This window comes from Psittacula echo (assembly GCF_963264785.1).
Source record: "Psittacula echo genome assembly, chromosome: 21".
In the NCBI taxonomy this organism is placed as follows: Eukaryota; Metazoa; Chordata; class Aves; order Psittaciformes; family Psittacidae; genus Psittacula; species Psittacula echo.
In genome coordinates, this window is record NC_137757.1 from 6,221,532 (window position 1) to 6,241,693 (window position 20,162).

A 20,162-nucleotide genomic window follows, 5' to 3' on the forward strand; every position below is an offset into this window, starting at 1 on the left:
GCAGGCTGCCAGCAGTTTACAATTAGCATACACTGCCTGTTGGTGGCAAACGGACTTGGACAAGACAACAACAAAACCCCAGCTTCTATCTTCGCATCAGCCTCTCAGCTGATGGATCAATAATCTTCTGTCAGTTCTGCACAAGAAGTTGCAGTGGTTTAGGACAAGCTCTCCATAGACACCATAAGAGAGCAGGTTATCTGCAAGGGCTCTCTCCGAAAGGCACATGAAGGCAGTGCTGAAGGAGCCAGCCCTGCCCCTGTGTCACAGCTGGCTCCAGGAGCGATGCTCCAAGGCAGAGACAACACAATAAGCAGGAGGGATTTTCACTCCAGCTCCTCACACCACCACTGCAGAGACAATTCCCATTCAGAACAAGTGAATGGCATTACCAACCAATTACAGCCACTGCAAGCAAGAGGATATGGAAGGCTGGATTCGCTCGCATTTACTAACCTTGTTTTTATTTCCTAGTATGGTTTTCCATCTAGGATGGTGTTTATAAAGAGCATTACACAACAACTCATTAAATTCCCTATAACTGCAGCACTTTATTCCAGTTTAAATTGCAGACATAGCGTGTTTTTATGCAAACAAATACTTTCTGAACAACTTTGAGCTCCCATGTACACTAATTAAATCTGTCACATGCACAGTGGAACCTTAAATTATACTTGCTCAATCCTTCAGCAGTAAATGGTGCTTTGAACGGAGTACATGATGAATGAAGTCACATTCCTTGGCCCGCTTAGGGGAAAAGGAAGTGAGAATTCCTCCGAAGCATCTTAAAATCAATTCTCTCTCATTTTCTGTTGAATCAAAGTCAGCTCACTGGACAAGCATCACACCAGGCTCAGTGTTCACAGAGGGTATTTTGCTTCACATGGGTATTTCAGAGCATATTGGGAACAGATCAAGGCTGGAAAGGACAGAAAATGGGCAGGAGGACACACGCTGCCTCCTGAACAAGGCAGGCAGAGGATTCTGTAGGTCCTTTTATTGGGGGAGATCCTCACCTCATCGGCCTGGCTGAGTGTGGAGGGCTTGGGAACAGGGATTTCCTTTGCTCCAAGCTGTGCCAGGGGCCCTGCTGCAGGGGAGTTCACCAGGGAAACCCCAGGAGATACCTGCACTGGCTCCAAACACTTCAGCCCCAGGGATAACCCATCCCACAGTCACATCATGCACAAAAGCTCCTCACGCCAACCGCTTTATTAGCGTACAGGGAATAGCAAAGCATTAAAGTGGTGCCTGACTGGGAGAACACACTGCATATTTCTTAGCTTTAAACAGTAAGAGTCAATGGGAATGGTCTTCAAGCTCTGTTACAGCGATGTGCACTGTGTTTGTCATGGACACAGTGTATTCCTGATTACCAGGTGTTTCTGGGAGAGCAGCATGCGTTATTCATAGGGGCACATTGAGTTGCAGCTGGAATATCCCTTCAGTTTGTAGCAGAGCTGCAAGAGACTTTTCCCTCCCTTTTCAACCACCAAGCACGTGCATTCCCTGCAAAGCACTTAGCACACTTTGCTTGAAATAAATCATTCCTTTAATCCATTATCAGAGGCGCTGAAGGATCCACCTGGATGTGGAGCAGCGCTGCCCATCCCTGCTGGAGACCGCACGCATCTCAGGGCTGCCTCACCAAGCAGTGATCCCGATGATGCTCAAACAGAGCTTTCTCCCTCTAGGCCTTATAAAACTCTGCCATCCCATATCCAAATAATCCTTTCAGCTCCTACCATGTTTTTAGACAGCCATTAATATTTAACGAGACAGCCCACAGCAAGTTAGATAGCACAGCAATTAATTTCTAAATGCTGACATTTATTACAGCATGTAACGGGTACCTCACTCGCTGTGGGCTATCGGAATAAATGTCAGTTAAATATCTAATAATTCCTTACAATTTAATAGGAACATAAAAAAAAAGGAAGAAAAAAAAAAAAAAGCCCTGTAATTATCCATTATTTGTAAAATTTAATCGAGATTTTCATGTTGGCGTTCGGGTTCCTCTCGCAGCCCCGCCACAGCCTCTGAGGCAAAGGCAGTTTGGGTAATTAATTTATACATTGATTAATTTAGTTTCATTTAATGTTTAAAACCGTGCTTGGAAGGCCCAAGATACAGCAGAAGCCCTGGTTCATGGAGCACCACCAGCAGCACAGGCATCAGACCTGTGATAACCAAGGGAACAGGGACTCAACCTACAGCGTGTGCAGGGAGGAAGAGCTGGAAACCCTTGGATGGATCTATCCTACATCCGTCCTGCTGCCATTCCAAGCACATCCTTTACACCTCGATGTCAAAGAAGGGAATTAGGAACATTTAGTCATTCTGAGCAAAGTATTTGTGCTTTAACTTGAAATAACTTTAAACTAGAAGGAAGAAAAGCTTCAAGTTGAGCTATCAAAAACTTCCCGCTTCGCAGCACTTAGGGGAAACTTCCTTATCAAACCTATACAAAGTGGGTCTATTTTTCAAGCAAAGCAAGAAAATCAACACCAGAAAACTTCTTTTCCCCCCCCCAAGGAAATATAATTGCGTGCAAAAGCACTGTTCATTTGGGGCACGTCCAAATTAGAAATCTCTTCAATTGAAAATGTGACTCTGAGCACGAGATAGCAGCAAAACCGTAAAACACAGATGGAGATGGCTGTGAACTGGCCCAGTTTCGGGCAGGCTCAGTCCTGATGAAGGAGACAAAGAAGTGAGCACAATTACTGCACGCTACAGCAGTGCCACAGGAACTCAAAAGAGTTTCACTGCACATTGAACAAAAGGAACCAAGCAGCAGAAATCCTTGCTCCGCTCGTGCTGGGTGATGCTTCAGGCTTCAGACATCCCCCGTCAGCCGGCCAGAGGAGCCTTTGAAGCTTCCCTCAGCTCCAACAACATTTATTAATCCCCGATTACCCAAACAGTTTGAAATACACCAGCATCTTAAACACTCCTTCCACCGAAACAAAACAAAACGCACCACAGCATCTATTCATCTTCCCTGCAATAAAAGTGATCTGTGCCCAGAGCACTTGGTGAGATGGAATTTAGCGTGATTATTCCCTTTCCCCATGGTGTGCTATCCCCTACACCCCCATACCCCTGCCATTTGGCAAGCAGTCATTAGCACAGGCAGCAGGGAACGCTTCGCACTCCAGCCATTTCTCAGCTGCCTGGAGAGAAGTGAATGGCCTTTGATGGAAGGGCTTGAAACACAGAGGGTGTTTCCCCCCAGCAAGGAAGATTGCTGAGCATGGGCTGAGTCCCATCACTGGCAGCTCCGGATGTTCATTAATGTGCATACAATGGAAAAGATAAGGGAGGGGTAATGCCCTGGCTTTGAAGCCCTGCTGGCACAGATGCGGGGCTGCCGTGGTGAGGCACTTGTTGTCCTTCTCACTGGTTCCTGCTGACAAAGGATGGTCCAAGTCCGTGTTGAATGTGCCTCACACGCAGGACCCGTCTTCCCCTTCAAGGTCTTGACTAACAGGGTGGAGCTGTCCGAAGCAGAGCCTATGCCCACACCTGCACCACAGCCCCAAAGAGCAACTGTGAAGCTCGGACTTCAGATTTGGACAATTCAAAACCGGGATCCGGGCTTTTGGCCTCCTCCGTGGTGCTCGCCAAGGCCATTCTCTCCTCCTGCCTTGCAGAAGGGGAAGGCTTTTCCTTGGCTTTCTCTATCCCACTGCTCCCGCAAAGCCTGATCTTGTGCTGTGCACTGCTGCTAACGTGGCCTACAGTATAAAGAGCTCCTGGAAACAATTCTGCTTGTACATCATACATTTTCCTGTCATTTTTATTCCCTGGGTGTTTTATTATTGAGGGATATTTGCATGAAAATAGAATCTTTGTTTCGTAAGAATTCATCTGCTTCTGTAGCAGGGTCCTGGAGGAGTTTGCAGTGAATGAACACTCTGTATTTCTCATGTTCTCACACACAATAAAAAATTACCAATTATTTAAATTATTGTATCTTCTGGAGCCTTAATTTCCCTCCATGAATCTCCTGTTCCATCAATGCCACAGCCACCCTGACACCAGAATAGGAAAGAAGCCACCAAGCAGGAGTTGGATGCACCCGACAGCAGATTCTTCTCTGGGGCCGCAGAAGCCCCACATTTACATTCTGCAGGGCAGTTCTCATGGGACAGGGGCTGAGAGGGACCAGCAGAGCTTTAGGGTGGGACGTAAGGAAGGGAAATCTGGGGTTAGGAACTTGTGTGCCTGTCAAAACCGGTCGAACATCCGCGCGCCCAGGAGCGCAATGGGTGTAAATGAGCAGGCTCACGTTTTTCATAACGCCGCATGGCTCTGGGGAGGCTGCCTGCAAGAACACACATCACACGCGCCGGGCCTTGAGCTTTAATCAAGGTTTGCTTTGAGATGCTTCCCGAAGCCTTCGCAGTGAAATTGTGTTTTCCAAAGGCTGCAGGAAGAAAACGTGTAACTGGGGGGGGGGGGGAAGCAATAGCAGCTTTGAAAACTGACCTGATGTAACTTCATATTTGGGTTTAAAACACAAGCAAAAATTCAGAGAGGAAACCAAACCTCATTGGAAAAGGGAAGGTTTGGATTCACTGAGAAATAACTGCATGAGAAAGGGGAGGTTTTCCATCACTTCCCTTCTCCCAGGCATGCTGAGGACACAGGAGGGTGGCTGGGACCAGCACATTGGGGTGTTACAGATACAGAACCATTCCCCATCTGGATTGCTCACACGCACTTCATTGGGTACTCAAGCCCTCCAGACTCCACATCTGAGCTGAACCAGAGGCCACTTCCAAGCTGGAGTGCTGGCAGCAGCCTGTCTGGAAATGGTACTACCACAAGATCTGCCTTAAAATGCATCATCAAGCAGTGAGACAGCTCCAGTGCTGCACTCCTGAGCCCATATCTCCTGAGCACCAACTGGTCAGCCTTATTCTGGCTCCAGTGAGCTCTTCTGCCCTTGCTCTGGTTTGAGAGGGCCCCCACAACAAGAAGAGAGTTCTTGATCCCCAAATGCAGACAGATTAATTCTCAGCCCAGGATCAGAGTAAATAAGATGGAAACGTCAGTCTATAATGCTTCTGAACAGGCATTTCATTCCCTCCTCTTTATTTAATTGAAATAAATGCAGCCATTTAAATCTCCGTATCTTCCAAATTTCCAGTGCCTCCTGTAATTCATGCCAATCTTTTATCACTTGAAAAACAATCAGGTTCTTTACTTGCCTAATTCTGTTTTGCTTGCTCCCAGGCAATTTAGCTCCTGAACCAGCAAGCTTGTGCACATGTTCATTAGCCTCATCCATTTAGCTGCTTGGGCAGCTGTGCTATTTAATGGAGCTCAAAAAGCTGCCTGAATGCTCCTTCCAGTGCTGGAGAGAAGGAACCTGCAGAGCTTCCTGCTGCAGAAACAGCTCACCCAGGGGCAGGGAATGCAGGCGAGAACCCAGCTCATCTTCTGCCTCTGAGGCTGCACATTCCTGGGTTTCCTGTTTAGATTTCCCTTTCTCCTTGTGTCAGCTGAGAGCGAGTCTCAGTTCTCTTGGTTCGCAGGAAAACCAAGGGCAACGCAACCGCATGGAAACAGGAACAAATATAAGGAATCCCAGAGTGCTTACTAAAACCAGTTTCACAGTTCTGGCATAACTGAGGCACTTGAAGCAAGCAATAATGAGAATATTAAGGTCAAACGTGATATATTCTGCAGAGTAAACCTTTGTGTAGCCGTAAAGCAGCAGGTCGAGGTCTGCCCTTTGAGATGCTCACCAGCACAGTGCAGAGGGAAGGAAGGAGAAGCCATGGGCTTCCCACCACCTTCTCCCCAGGAGCACTCCCCCTGCCCAGGAACTGCCCCTGCACTGCACATGGTCCTTGCAAAAGCATTTGCCCAACCTGTGTGTGGTGAAGGATGAGCCAGAAAAGCACGTGGAGCTGTCCGCAGCATCTTGCTGGCTTGCAGATGCTATCAGAGGACCGGTCCCATCAGGCTGCTTCTCCATCCCCACCTGCAGGAGCTGCACAAACAAGAGGGCTAAAACCCCTCTTAGCACCTACTTGCCTTGCGGGGAGGTGCTGAGTACACCCCCCAGTTTGTTACAATGGAGTGGTATAAACTCCTCATAGCTAAATCAGTTTGTGTTACCATCCCTTCCCGTTGTCCAGGCTATGGTTGTCCTATTTTTCCTTCCAAATGCAGAATTATGCATATTGCAAGAAAACACGAAACTGAGCATAGCCACTGACAACAGAAAAAGCCTTTCATTGTTGCTTACTAAGAGGCCAGAACTAATATAAGTACAGACCCTTTTTGATTTTAAGAGAAGTTCCTTCCCCAACAGCACTGCAGGAGGGGATTCAGCATCATCGTTCCAAGAGATTAGTCAGGAGATAAAAGGAAGCCATTGCAGCCTCTGGCAGAGGAGAGCAGCCTGCCCGCGGTGCAGGCAGGGCTCATCCTCATTCCACGCATCCATCTCCCTGCACACAGGCGATGATCCCAGGCCAGCAGAGCTCGGCTGCTTCCCTCTGATTTCCCACCGGGGCTTTCCCCTGCTCAAGGGCTGTGTGATAAACTGCCGGCAGCCTTAACCTTTTCCAAAGGGCATTCCCTCATCATGCACCATTTCCACCACTTCCCACTGCACCTCTCCGAAGGCTGGGAGATGAGGCTGCATGAGCAATAACCTTCGAAAGCTTCCAAGTCTGCTGGGCCCACAGATGACTGAATTAATGCTTGGCCTTACCTTTGGAAAAGCCAAATACATGGAGTAAACAAGGAGCACGAGCAGTTAAGGAGAATAAAAGCTATTGTCTACATCCCCTCTGTCACCGGACTGCTTAATTTAAGCAAAGGAGTCACTGAATTCTGCTGGAGATGGATCTGATGCACCAGGAAAACGTCTTTCCTGCCTTAATCCACGTGAATGACCCTGTTCATGTCCCCTAATTTGGTGACAAAGACACCACAGCTCTGCAGCCGCTGCCTGCTCCTGAAAGAGCCTCCCTCCTGCTCCAGAGGGGACCAGTAACACCCAGTAGCTGTCAGTACAAAGTGAAAGCATTGGTAATGGAAGTCAAGCCTGAGAAACTGATGCTTGTGCATCACACTCTGCATGCTCACCCACTGCCCTTGGGAAACACCGAACACAAGATGGGCAGAGGTGACACTGGAGTGTCTATGAAGGAGAGCATAACCAGGAAAATCTTCCCCCACCTTGATCACTCAGAGAAGAAAAGAGCCCTTGCTTGACAGCAGGGAATCCCCATGGAGCCTGGGCTGCAGGTACGTCCAGATGTTCTCTGACAGGCACCACTGCTACCTCCCCAGATTTGGGAACAAGTCTTCCTAATGGCGCAGTGTAAGACAATCAATACAGTTCAAGGTGTTCCTCATGGTTTTCAAGTTGCCTTATTGTTCTTCTCGGCAATTCTGAAGGCTGCACACATCACCTTGGTTAAAGGAAACCTCTCTCTTTCCATTGCTTGCAATGCTGGCTTATCAGAACATTTCTCCAAAGGAATGTATAAAAACAGGAACAGCTGAAAAAATGTACATGGCAAACACCAAGAGAGAGAAAACTTGCTGGGAGCCATCAATTCCAACCGTGATTTCCCAAGGCTGCCCAGTTACAGTGCAGCGAACTACGATCACTCAAATCCTAAACGTGTGTGCATGATGCAGCTGAAGGCCCGTTCCTGTCATTTAAAAGCCATGCAGGTAATACACAGCTATGGGCTGAATCCTAAAGGGGAGAACAGAACAAAGAGCCCCAGTGCTGACTGCAGAGCTCTGGCAAGAGGGACTGACACATTCACCTGGCACTGGGTACAGCCACCTTCCTCTCAAGGTTGTTCAGAACTACCAAGGAATTGATCCACATAGTATTCACTAGCATCATTGGAGTCCTCCTAGTCAAGCAGTAGGCAGTTGAAAGCCAATATAAAGAGCAACCTAGGAAAAACCTCTTTAAAGAATACATATTTAGGAGGTATTTTGGGACTTTCAGAACTTTCTGTGGTTTCCCCGTGGGTACATGCAAGTAGCTCACCTGAGTCACTTTCCATCTCAGATTCCAAACGTGATGGACCTGGTTTCATATTTGGGATCTTTTTATAGATCCACTTTATTCATGCACCCAGCACATGATGCTGAGGCTGTTTTCACACCAAGGAACATGAAACAGTTGGGTTTCAAACAGAAGTTTCTCTGCCTGAATTCAAGCCAGTCCTTCCCTGCGCTGATTCATTGTGCTCATCACTTCACCTGGTGCTGATCAGACCAACAAAACATTCCTCATCCTTTAAGCCAGTGATTAATGACAGGGATTCCATGGAAGTCTGCCACCAGCAGCATAAATTCATACAACACATTTAGAAGCATTTGCCAATGGCAGAGCCTGAAGAGTAAAATGCTGCCTCATTATCTATCTGGCTCCATCACATGGCAAGAGCAGTGAGCACTGCAGGGGTAGCTAAAGCCTCGGTTGCTTTAAATTATTGTGGAGCTACCGGTCTAATACAAAGATTCATTGTTATGGATTTTATACAACGAGAACATGCCAAAACCTAAGGTGGAGCCTGTCCCTGAGGCCATCGTGTCCCACAGTGCCTCCTTTGGCACAGCACAGCTCCAGAATCTCCACTCTGGGCAACCAAATACATACAAGATTTGAAATACAAGGAAGGGGCAAAGCGTAACTCGAGGGACAGCGATAACACATTCCCGTGAAGGATAAACTGGTGTGAAAGCTGAGGTTTGAGCACACTTCTGTGCTCCAGTTTGGGACCAGAGGAGTTAGGGAGGGAATTACTTTTCCAAATATCCTCTTCACAGAAATATTTCCTTAAACTGGAGTTCTGTTACTTCCATTTGAAGTGGCAGTTTTGGTTGTGCTCATCCTTTGTTACTTTTCACATATATATGTGTATATATATATATATATATATACATACACATGAAAGGGTATAATCTTTGCTCGTGATGCAAATCCACCATAAGGGAAGGCTGAGGTGTCTGCTGGCAGCTGGCAGAGCATCTGGCCATCTATAATCGGCTGGTACTCTCATTCCTGAGATGGCGGAGGCAGGGACATCTGTCTTGAGCTGTTTCCTCTCTGAAGTTTTGCATAAAAGCATCAAACCAACTGTTTTCCACCCAGAAGAGGCAATGTGAGATCTCCCAACCGTGCTCACATCTTGCCTTGTTTCTTACCTCAAACCCAAAGCACCCTAAACCAGAGGTGACTTTGTCCTTCATGATCACGTAGAGCTGAGGACACAGATACTTTCCATGCCTGCGTTTCATGGAGCCCAAAAGCCTGCAGCCACCAGTGCTCGCCCTGCCAGGCACTGGGGGAAGGAGTGAAGCTGAGATGTAATAGAAGGACCAAATCACTGGATGCTATTTCCATAAGGCCACTAAACTTCTACTTAAACCCAAGTCCAATGCCAGTAAGGACTATTCCTGCTTGCAGGAGTGGGCTCACTTGCCTAAGAAAAGCCCCATTCTATTCCCACATATCCCAGAAACACATTGTTTTAAAGCCGAGTATGCTGCTAAACGGGGATCTGCATCCCATACAGCTGAGCTGATTCACTTGTGCACTTGAAGCACCACTGTTCACTGATGCCCTGCTTGTCCTCACCAGCACAGTGTTTTGCTGAGAATCCCAGCAGGCTCTGTAAGCATTCCTGGGGGAATAACAGGTCCCACAGGCAGGGAGAAACCAGCCAAGGCGGCTCTGCTGCCTGTGTCAGCAATTATGGGAAGCACTGAACAGCTGGAGCCCAGCAGATCTGCCAAGCATCCAGCTAGGAAGCTGTAATGGTTTATGGAAAGTCACACGGAAGAGCTGAAGGGCAGAGATTGAGTGAAAGGCTACAAAATACTCCTAGGATTCAGCCCTGGGAACCCCTCAGCAGGTCAGGAGCAGTCCAGGATCCAGCTCCACATCTTGGCAGCATGGCACAAGAAGGCACTGGGCTGGAATTCACTCTAAAGCGTCAGGAATGACGTGCCCTGCAGTCAGCTCGTTTGAGGATTTCAAGTATCTGCAGATTAAGTGGCTGTGACTAAGAATAGACACAAAATATTGCCTTGATTCTGCTTTGAGATAGGAAATCTGCTGTGCACCATTGCCAGGAGACCGTGGTAATGAAGTGGTTCTTCAGGCCGGAGCTTGCTCATGTTCTCAGTAGTATTCAGAGGGAAACTGCCTCTTTCAGCAGAGCTCTACCAGGAGGCACAAATGCCTTGGTACCAGCCCCAGGGCATACAGGGAATAGGCTCAGGAGCTGCTCCTCTGCAATGGAAAGGAGAGGGAGAAGGGAGAAGGAAGAGGTGACACCAAAACCTTGGTCATATACCCACATCACAGGATTTGGCAATTCAAATGCAGGATTACAGGACCTTTACTTGTGATAAATATGAAAAGGAATCTCCAGTCGGTTTCCATGCCTCAACCATACAATGCTAAGTCCAAAACATTTAAGTCTGCTTTCCACAACATTGCCTTTTGTCTCATCTCAAACCTGAGGAACGAGGAGATCCTACAGAGACAGATGCAGCAGCATCTCCAAATACTCTTCTTCGGAGGAAGCGCATCCCTTTCTTAGCCCTTCAGAGGCTAAGTCAGGATCTTCTATCAGAGATGGTGCTCAGATATTGGCTGAGAACTGCACTGCTCCTTAAGCAGAACAGGATGCCACTCTATTTCCTCAAGGTGCACTAACTTCAGTGTAAAAAGGATTAAAGCCTTCACACTAATGGTGGTCAGGACCATTTGTATTAAATGTCATCACCTGACATGGATGGAACAAGTTTTAGGTGACATTTGCATCTTTCATTAGCTGATGACACCAAAAGGAGGTCCTGCTGTCAAACAGCGTTTCAAGTCATTGAAATCCATAGAAGAACTGAGGATTAAAAGATAAAAGTTGTCAAGCCAGTGTTTTAAGCCTCAGCAGTTCAGGAGCCTCCGGTACAGCACGTGAAATGCCTCAAGTCACTGTTTTGTGAGCATGGAAGATGCAAAACCAAATTGATTACCCCATATTAATAGGAGTATGCAATACACTAGATGTTCAGGTGTCAAATAAAACATTATTCTGAAGAATATTTTTGCCTTTAGAATAATACATCATCTTCCCAAAGCACCACAAGCTTCCCTATCAATAATACTCTCCAGAATTACAACAATTGAAATGATAATGTATTTCTAAATTAATATCGCATCTTCCCATTTCAGTATCTGATGAGCTGTATCAAAACTTCATTAAATCACTCCCTGTTTTGCCAGCTACAGTTTATAATCAGGCCTGAGATACACATCTGTCTTCACATCAGAGCCCATGCTCTAAGCTATGTGCTAACACCACAATGCCTGGCAAGCTCAATGCATGATGAACTATGTTAACAGGACAAATAACAGAGCTAATGATGTGGTTTGGAAAACATGACAAAACCATTTTCGGCTACTAAGTATTGGGTGCAAAATTAGCAGGTTCATCAACATACACCCTCGTAGTCAGCTGAGAGAGTCCTCTTCAGGCCGTTCCTGTGCACTTCTCCATTGATTTCATAATTAGTTGTAGAAAGCTGAAATTGCTCTTAAGCTTTTTGCCGCTAGCGGTATAATCTTCATCCCTTCCGTTTAGGGATGCAGTACAGTTAGAACCATAGAGCACTTTGCACTGGAAGGGACCTTGAAGTTCAACCAGTCCCAACCTCCTACCACAGGCAGGGACCCCTTCCACTGGAGCAGCTTGCTCCAAGCCCCTGTGTCCAACCTGGCCTTGAGCACTGCCAGGGATGGGGCAGCCACAGCTTCTCTGGGCACCCTGTGCCAGCGCCTCAGCACCCTCACAGGGAAGAGCTTCTGCCTAAGAGCTCATCTCAGTCTCCCCTCTGGCAGGTTAAAGCCATCTCCTTGGCCTGTCCCTACATGATACTGCACCAATAGAATATTCCAGTTCACTTTCATGTGGACTCCCACTATGCAGTCACTCCATCAGCACCACCACCAGCTGCTCCCAGCCACACTGAGCACCATCAGAACCAGGCTCCATCCAGCTACCCCTACCAGCACCCTGCTTCCAAGGGCACTGCTGCCCCAGCCAGCCTCTTGCCATAGGGAAAGCCAGACTGCAGAACAGCAATGGGACACACTCCTGAAGAGCTGCGAGCCCAGGGGCTGAGCTCTTGCTGCGTGTCTCAAATTTAGATGTTCGATGGCAACTCAGCTGAGGCGTCAAGCGAACGCCCTTCCACTGATGCACCGTTAGGGCACAGTAAATTAATTAGAAAGCAATTTCTATACCTGTAAGAAATGTGAAACCCCAAAGCTGTCCGGGCCAGGCTCTGCTCTCCCCTTGTGTTTGTGTTTATTGCTAAAGCTGCCTGTAATTAAGCCGTATGTGCCAAGCCAGGATTATACCTGGCTTTTCAATTAAAACAGCCCCTTCAGTGCCTGCTGGTCGATGTAGCTAATTCATTCACATTCTCATTTCAAGACAGACGTTTCACATCAAGTTTGAAACAGAATTACTTGGCCAGAGCCCAGGAGAACCGTGCCATTCTAAAGTGATTGTGATTCCCAGCCCCCCAGACGTGCCTGTTGTCATCCTGTACATTGAGATTCACTCTAAGATACACTCTGGCTTTGGCTGCCAGGTTCATGTCCCTGTCCCCTGTGATCATCATCAGCACAAGTAGACATCTTTGAGCCCTTCAGCCTTGCCATGCACTCCAAGAAAGCCTCTTGACAGGCGGCGGTGGGATGTGACCCAAAGGACTCATTGATGCGCACAGTTTTACTGTAACACTGCAAAGAAGGGAATGAGCAGCACTTTAAAGTGGTCACTACAAATACTTCACTTTTCTGTACATCAGACCTTATGCACCTCCTCAGAAGAATCTGGAGTCTGATTCTATGGACATATTCCTAGTACCAGGCTCACCTCCTGCCCCAGCAGCCAGGAGGAGCACACAGCTGGGGTCAGGGCCGAGCAGACAACCCCACAAATCAATTTGTTGTAAGGACTAAACATTGATCTTCCTAACGTTGCTGTTTCGGGCAAGTTCATGCGATGGGGCTGAGACTGCAACAAGAACTCATCGGGTAATTTGCATTAACGATGCTTAACAGTGTTTGCCAGAAAGCAATTAAACAACCTGTGCCGGTAGCTCAGCACTAGGAGAGGTGTTGAGGCAGCAGAGCCGAGCAACCCAGCATCCGACACTGCACCCACTCCATCTCCAACCTACCAAGGGCATCAGGCATTAACACCGCATTGGTTTAAGTTTGCATTCAAAATCCCCCCTAAAGAGCCATGCAAGCCTCCAAAGCAAACCCATTCGTTTCCATCAGGCTGTGGCAGCTCTGATTGACTCGCTGGGAGAGTTTGTGCTGAATGTTTCGGTGGGGGCAGTGCTCTCTGTTGCTCAGGTTCTCAAAGCTCAGAACAAACAATATTGTTTCTTTCCAGAGCGAAATTGAAACTGCTAAAACACGAAACACCGGAGCCAGTCTTGGAAGGAAACGAGGTCTTTCACTTGTCTTTTATTAAGATGTTGCCGTTGTTGAACGGTGATTTCTGCTTTCTTAAACTAAAAGGCAAAAAGAAGAATTATTAAAATCCATGCAAACTGAAATGCACCGAGAGGAAAGCTTTTGGGATGTGTGGCTGCAGCAATGATACATGAAAAGGTCTTATGAGCTCTATGGGAGCAACATCAGGCAGTCAGCAATTCACTGCAATGCATTTTAGCTCACTTGCTCGTTGAATGCGCTGCACTGGGACTCAAAACTTGTATTGTTATTAGGAATTGCAGCCCTACACTCTCTAGGTTTGTTTTCCTCTTCTTGTACACGCTCCTTGCCTCCAGGTCAGGGATTTTGGTGGTTAATCAGACCTATTGGTTAACACGACATCAGAGCATCCATCCTAAGGTCAAGGAGGGTCTTTGAACACTGAAGTGTTATTCACATTTTGATTTAAGAACCTTTAAGAACTTCCACACGTTTGAGGTCAACTTTTAGTCAAATCCAGCTTTGGTTTTAGCCTGGAAAGTTAACTCTTTGAGATTAATTGAAAACAAAATGCATTGCTCAGCTCTAAGCAGAGTTCAGAGCATTCACTTCCAGCTACTCTCCTATGAACAAGCAGAGCTGTTGACTGCTTTTGATCCCATAATGTTCTGCTGAGATGTCTGAAGGGTTTCACTTGGGTAAGAATCTATATTTAATCATCGCCCCTGGCCATTTCCCTGCAACTCCTCTGGTCACAAATGCATGAAGCGGAACCAGCAATAACCCCCAGCACACAGCTCCTGTGTGCAAGCTCACAGGTGAGCCCTGTGTGGGTGCAGGACCAGCACCCCAAGGCTCCTGCCCACCCCACTCAGGGTCCTGCGACCAGCAAAGCTTCAGGGTTTCTGCTCACCTTCCTCTATGAGATAACCCCCTCAGCCTGGAGCCACAGGTCAGCCCGCAGCTGGGAGGCAGAAAAGCCTTTCTTAATGTGAACATGAACCACTCGTAAGTGTTGGGAGCAGTGCACAAGGACAGCTCCTACACTGCTGCCCGTACAGCTCTGCACAAGCTGTATGCCCACACAGAGCATTTCCACAACAAAGGTCTGCCCTGCCATCACTGCAGTCAGCACATCAGGGATGGCAGCCTTCCTGCAAGCATGTGTGTGTCAGCACAGATAACAGAGAAACAGCTTTTGCTTCCTGACCTATTATTGAGGGTGATTGCAGGGCTGAGCAGCCTGACAGGTAAGCACCAGCGATGTCTCGATAGCATCACACCAGAGATCAGGGCCACGCTGCACAGGCAGCAGATGCAGCAGTAATGGACTTGCCCTGACACTGGGCTGTCAGACACTGACCCATACCGTGAACCCTCTGGTCCGCAGGGCTGCCAGAGAACTCATCTGTAACACACTGGGGAGCTGAACCTGGGCAAGAGAACAAGGCTCCCAGGAGACAGACACAGCAGAAAGGTTTCTATTACAAAGGGATACAGGAAAACACAAAGAGTGGAATCCAAAAGCACAATGACTTTTAGGAAGATGAGCAGACATTCACTGGTGGCATCAACCCTTTACAGTGCCCAAGAGCGCAGACACTGATCTCTTCTGGGTCTGTGGCTTCCCCATCGTGTGTCAGTGCTGGTGCAATGCAAGCATATGTGGCAGTCACAGCAGAGAAGGGGCTCTTCCACGTGCAGATGCAGCACCAAGCAGCGTCTCACAGGGTCTGGCAGCAGGCTGTAGACCTCCATGCCCGGCAGCACATCAGCACCATGCCAAGACACCCAGTGCAGCTTCAGAGGAAGGTCAGGCCTGCCCCTTGCAGGACTGGCACAGACAATGGCTCCGCTGGCACACCTCAGCCCTGTGCACAGGCAGGGCTCCCGGGAAGGCAGGTGCAGGTTTGCAGAGGCACTGAGGACCCAGGAGGAATTGCACCACCAGTGCCAAGCAGCCCGGCCCCAGCAGATGTGCAAGGTGCCAGCGGGATGCTCCAGACCCGTTCTCTATCCCTGCACCAAGCCATGAACCGATCCGTGCAGTTTCACCTTCTGACAGCCTCCCATGTTCCCTTCAGAAAGAAGTTCCCTGGCCTTTCCACTGCAGAGAGGTACACACCACAGCGTGGATCACTTCATTTGAGGAGCCTTCACTCAAACCCAGCAGGCAGATGAAAACGTGCAGTGAGGACAGTGGGTCAGCAGGCAAGCTGTGCTCCGTACCAGCAATCTTCGTGCTTAATTTATCAGGTTTCTCAAAATCTCCCTCGTGTGGGGAATAAATCTGCTTTAATGTATCGCACCTATTGCTAACTCACAGAACTGAAAATCTCATTTCATGGGCTCCAAGTTCACCAGATTACAATTCCACTGCAGAGAGTTTGTTAAAGTCATACAAGCCAAGAAGAAAACACTCGCTGGTAAAAGCAGCGTGATTCTAAGTGCCCCCAACAGTGGGCAACACAAGGGGAAGATGACCAGGATCCTGCCTCCCTGGCACTGCAGAGCCCGCTTTTGAGGCACACAGAACCTTCCCAGGGCTCTTTAACAGGGGGAGCTTTTCATTTGTGTGTGTAGCTAAAGGGAAAAGGCTTTCCTCCAACAATGGCAGTGAATTTATGATCAAGTGGAGATGTCAAGATTGATGAGAGACACCCTCTTTAAGGCAACTCTAAATTGTTTAGACAATAGGAAATGACAGCTTCTTTTATAGCTTACACTGGGAAATCCAGCATGGAGCACAGATTTATTATTCTACAGGTGGAAGACAGTGCTGAATACATATTCTTCATGGGGAAGCAGGCATCTCAAACCATGTATTCTTTGTTTGCACTCACTTCAGTTCACTTGAAAGCAGAGTTTAATCTCTCCTGTATAGCTCCTGCTTCAGGGCTGCTCAGAGCCATGGTACCTGCTGTGCACAGCTGACAGCTAACAGCCTCCTCTCTGGGTAAGGGACCCTGCAGCACCTTCTCTCATCACTCACCACATTTGTCTGTCAGCCCATTTGCTCCGTCTCCTCCTCTATGGCACGAGGCTTGTGCAGAGCATTTCCTATATCGAACACGGGTGTTGGCACAGCAGTGAATGCTCTGTACGAGCGCTCTCCATAGCGCCACGAAACACCACTGCATTCTCACAGCAAGTTGCTCTCTGATGTATTTTACCCTTTGCAGATGGTACCCAGACCAGGGGAGCTCTAGAGGATGCGACCTTCCAAAGTTAAAGCCACCCAAACTCAGCTGAAATACATGGGAAATTGAGGCACAATATTGCTGAAAGCAACCCGGAAATCCACCTGGGGTGGATAAAAATCTCCCCACTCACGGACCAAGGGCTCCATTCCTGCTCCCAGCAAACAGAAGCCTCTGGCTTGTCTTTACCCAAACTTCCTTTCTTTATTCATAGCCAGGCAAGCAAAAAAGAACGCAGTTCCTCAAACAGATTTCCTCATGTAGAAAGCACAGTGATGAAACCCAAATTGCAGTTGACTGAATCCTGAATTAAGCAATCAACTGATTAATTACTTGACTTTTATCTAATAAAGCAGAATGTAAATGACACTGGCAAAAGAGCTCCATTGCATCGCTAGAGCGTGAGCTTTCCTCTGCTGCGCTGCATGGAAATAAGCACTTCCCTGGAATTCCCAGACAACTCCAGAGACGTAGGAGTGAGTCTGCCAGAAAATGCCCTGTTATCCTGCTCTTCTTCCCATACAAGATGCTACAGAAGAGGGAAGAGATGCTTATACAAACAGAGTATTCTGTTTCCCTATGCAATAAATAGCAAGTGCCAGGTTATTCTGTCAATTCCAGCATCCTCCATCCGCATTAAAGTAGCTGCAACCCATTGTACCTTTCAGATTGATTTCACGCGGCTGAATGTGAGATTGACAGCTTTCTCAGTCCTCCCAAATACATTAAATCCAGTCTCGGGTCATCCTGGACTCATTTAAAATCGTTTTTAAGATCTTTTTCTGTCCTGTGTTACCTGTGATAAATGGCCAGTGGAAGATGGAGCCTACCCTGCAGATTGTCAAGGCCAAACATGAAGGCTGTCAAAAAATCGGCATTAAAACCTGCTCCATGTGCCGTTTTCAAGTCTTTTAAATGGCACACTCTGCTTCCTGACATTAATCAGGGATGACATCCTTGGGAGGCTGAGTGTGCACATCAAAAGAAACTTCTCCGGATCCCAAAGACACAAATGACCTGGAAAGCAGCACAGGCACATTGCTCTGATGGGTAAGGCTCTGCCAGTGCCTACTGCACAGCGAGGCAGCTCTGCTCCAGCTGGGGGATAGGGAGAAAGCCTGGCTGCCCTCCTGCCCCGAGGGCTGGACAAGTGCCCCCTCTTCTGAGCCCTTATTCCTGCAGCAGGGCCCAGTTGGGACAGCAGCTCTGCTGCAAGCAGCTGGCTCACCCTGGCTTCAAGCAGTCTCTAGCAGATGGGACTCTGATCCTGCTGGCTTTTCACATTGCTTTTGTAAGACAAAATCCCCCCTCTCCGTGTTGAGGACTGGTGGCTGGGAATGCTGTACCTGCACTCCTGTCCTGCGCCAGTCAACACAGGGGAGTGGTTTTCTTCCTGTAATTAATCTTTCAAGCAGGTGGGTAGAACAAAGATCCAGAGCTTAGGAAAGGACACGCCAGAAGCTCTGCAACTGCTTCATCCTCACTTTTAAACCAAGCTGAATCTGGCTTTGATGACAAGAAACAGGGCACAAAATGAAGTTCCCAAGTTCCAAACCAATGAGGCTCTGCAAGCCTCCAATCACTGCATCCATCAACCCTTCCCACACCTGACCCAGGACCCATTAACCACACAGCAAGGTCCAAACACACAGCAGGAACCTACAAGCTTGCAAAGGGAACAGCATCTCTTGCTCTTGCTCCTATTTGCATTTTTCTCCTGCATCCCTTGTGTGGCTGAAAGGTGCCTTCACTTGTTTAAGCAATACCCTCTCTACCCTACAGTGGGATTTCAGTGCTGGCACATAGAAGGACAAAATACACTGGTTTGGCCTTTCCTTTTTTTCCTTCCTTAACCAGAAAATAGTGTACAAGTAATTTTTAGCTGCTAAAAACTGTCACTGCCTCTCAGCTCTTCAATCCTTCTCCACTTCCCAATGACTTGGGAGAGCAAACACCAGCAATACACTTCCAAGCACTCCAGTAATGCCCGTTGCTTGAAGACAGCCCAAGAGCAGCCCCTGCCATGGCTACCAGCTGCAGCTGGAGGGGAAATACACAATAACATTCCCATAATAAAAAGGAGTTCCAATTTTAGAAAGCAAAAATAAATGGCTGCAGGCCTATATAATCTACACATCAGCACAACAAGATGCTTAGTCAATAAAATAGTTCAACTAAGTGATCACCGCATGTAATTCCATAAGGATTTTTTTTCAGGGGAAAATGCTATCATTTTCCATTTCTGTTTAATGAATCATGTGAATTACAGTAACATTACAAATGGTTCTCTTTGCAGCCTATTAGTTTGTTTCTGTAGGGTTCTAATGGAAGACATGCTTCATTTAGATCTTAGCTTGCCCCCAAGCCATAAAGAATAAATTGTATTATCATAAGCAGTTACCTTTTAAAATGATCTTATCGACAGAAAGCATTCTGCATTGTTGAGGAGGGTTATTTCCATTTTAGGCAAAATGCTGCAGGCACTTTGCACTTTTTTTATCAATATAAATAATTGCAGCACAGAGACCAAGGGGTTGGAGGTGTCTGGGCGTGCTCGAGGATGAACATCTTCAGAGCACTACTGCTCCCATCAGCAGTGAATCCAATCATCCACAGGTTCACAGGGTTTAAGGCCATAGGAGACAGCACAATCGTTTAGGCTAAACTCCCGTGCACCACAGGCTGCTGCATCTTACCCACTTGCCCCTTTACTGAAACCAAAACTAGTGCATTTGTGCATCCAACTAGTGCATACAACATAGCTAGTGCAAAGCTTCAGTGGCCCTCCTGAAGAGCATCCTGTCTGGAATCAAACGCTATTGGGAGAAGTGGGATTTACCCCATCCACAAGGTGCTCATCCAAGCAAGGGATCACCCTCGCTGCTTCTTGGTTTTTCTTGCCATAGCCCTGAAGCATCACACGTTCCTATTTTTACTGACTGCTGTCAGAATTTCACAGTAGGGCGGACATTGACTATAAATAATGACACAGCTCTGTAGACTCATGTAGAAAAGCATTCAAGATAAATGAGAAGACACCTTCACAAGGTGACCAGACTGATGGGTCACTGCACACTTCAAACAGTGTGGTGTGGGGCACCTGACAGCATTGTTCCCAGCCAGGAGCTCCATTCAGCTGGAACTGCCTTGCAGAGCACATCAGACCTGGCAGCACAAGCCAGAGGGGACCCAGGAGCAAACAGCATCCATCACCTGTGGCTGGATCGGTTCATCTCACCCAAACAGAGCCCCATCCATACTTCTTCCAAAGCTTCCAGTGGCAGACACCCAGTGCTTCCCAGGTGTGAGAATCACCAGGCTCATCACTGGAAAGGTTTTCATATTATTTAAACTTTGATATTTACATCAGTTTCTAGACTGAGCAATTCCAATTTCCTCAACCTTTTCCATACGGATCAACATTATGTTCCCGTCATGCT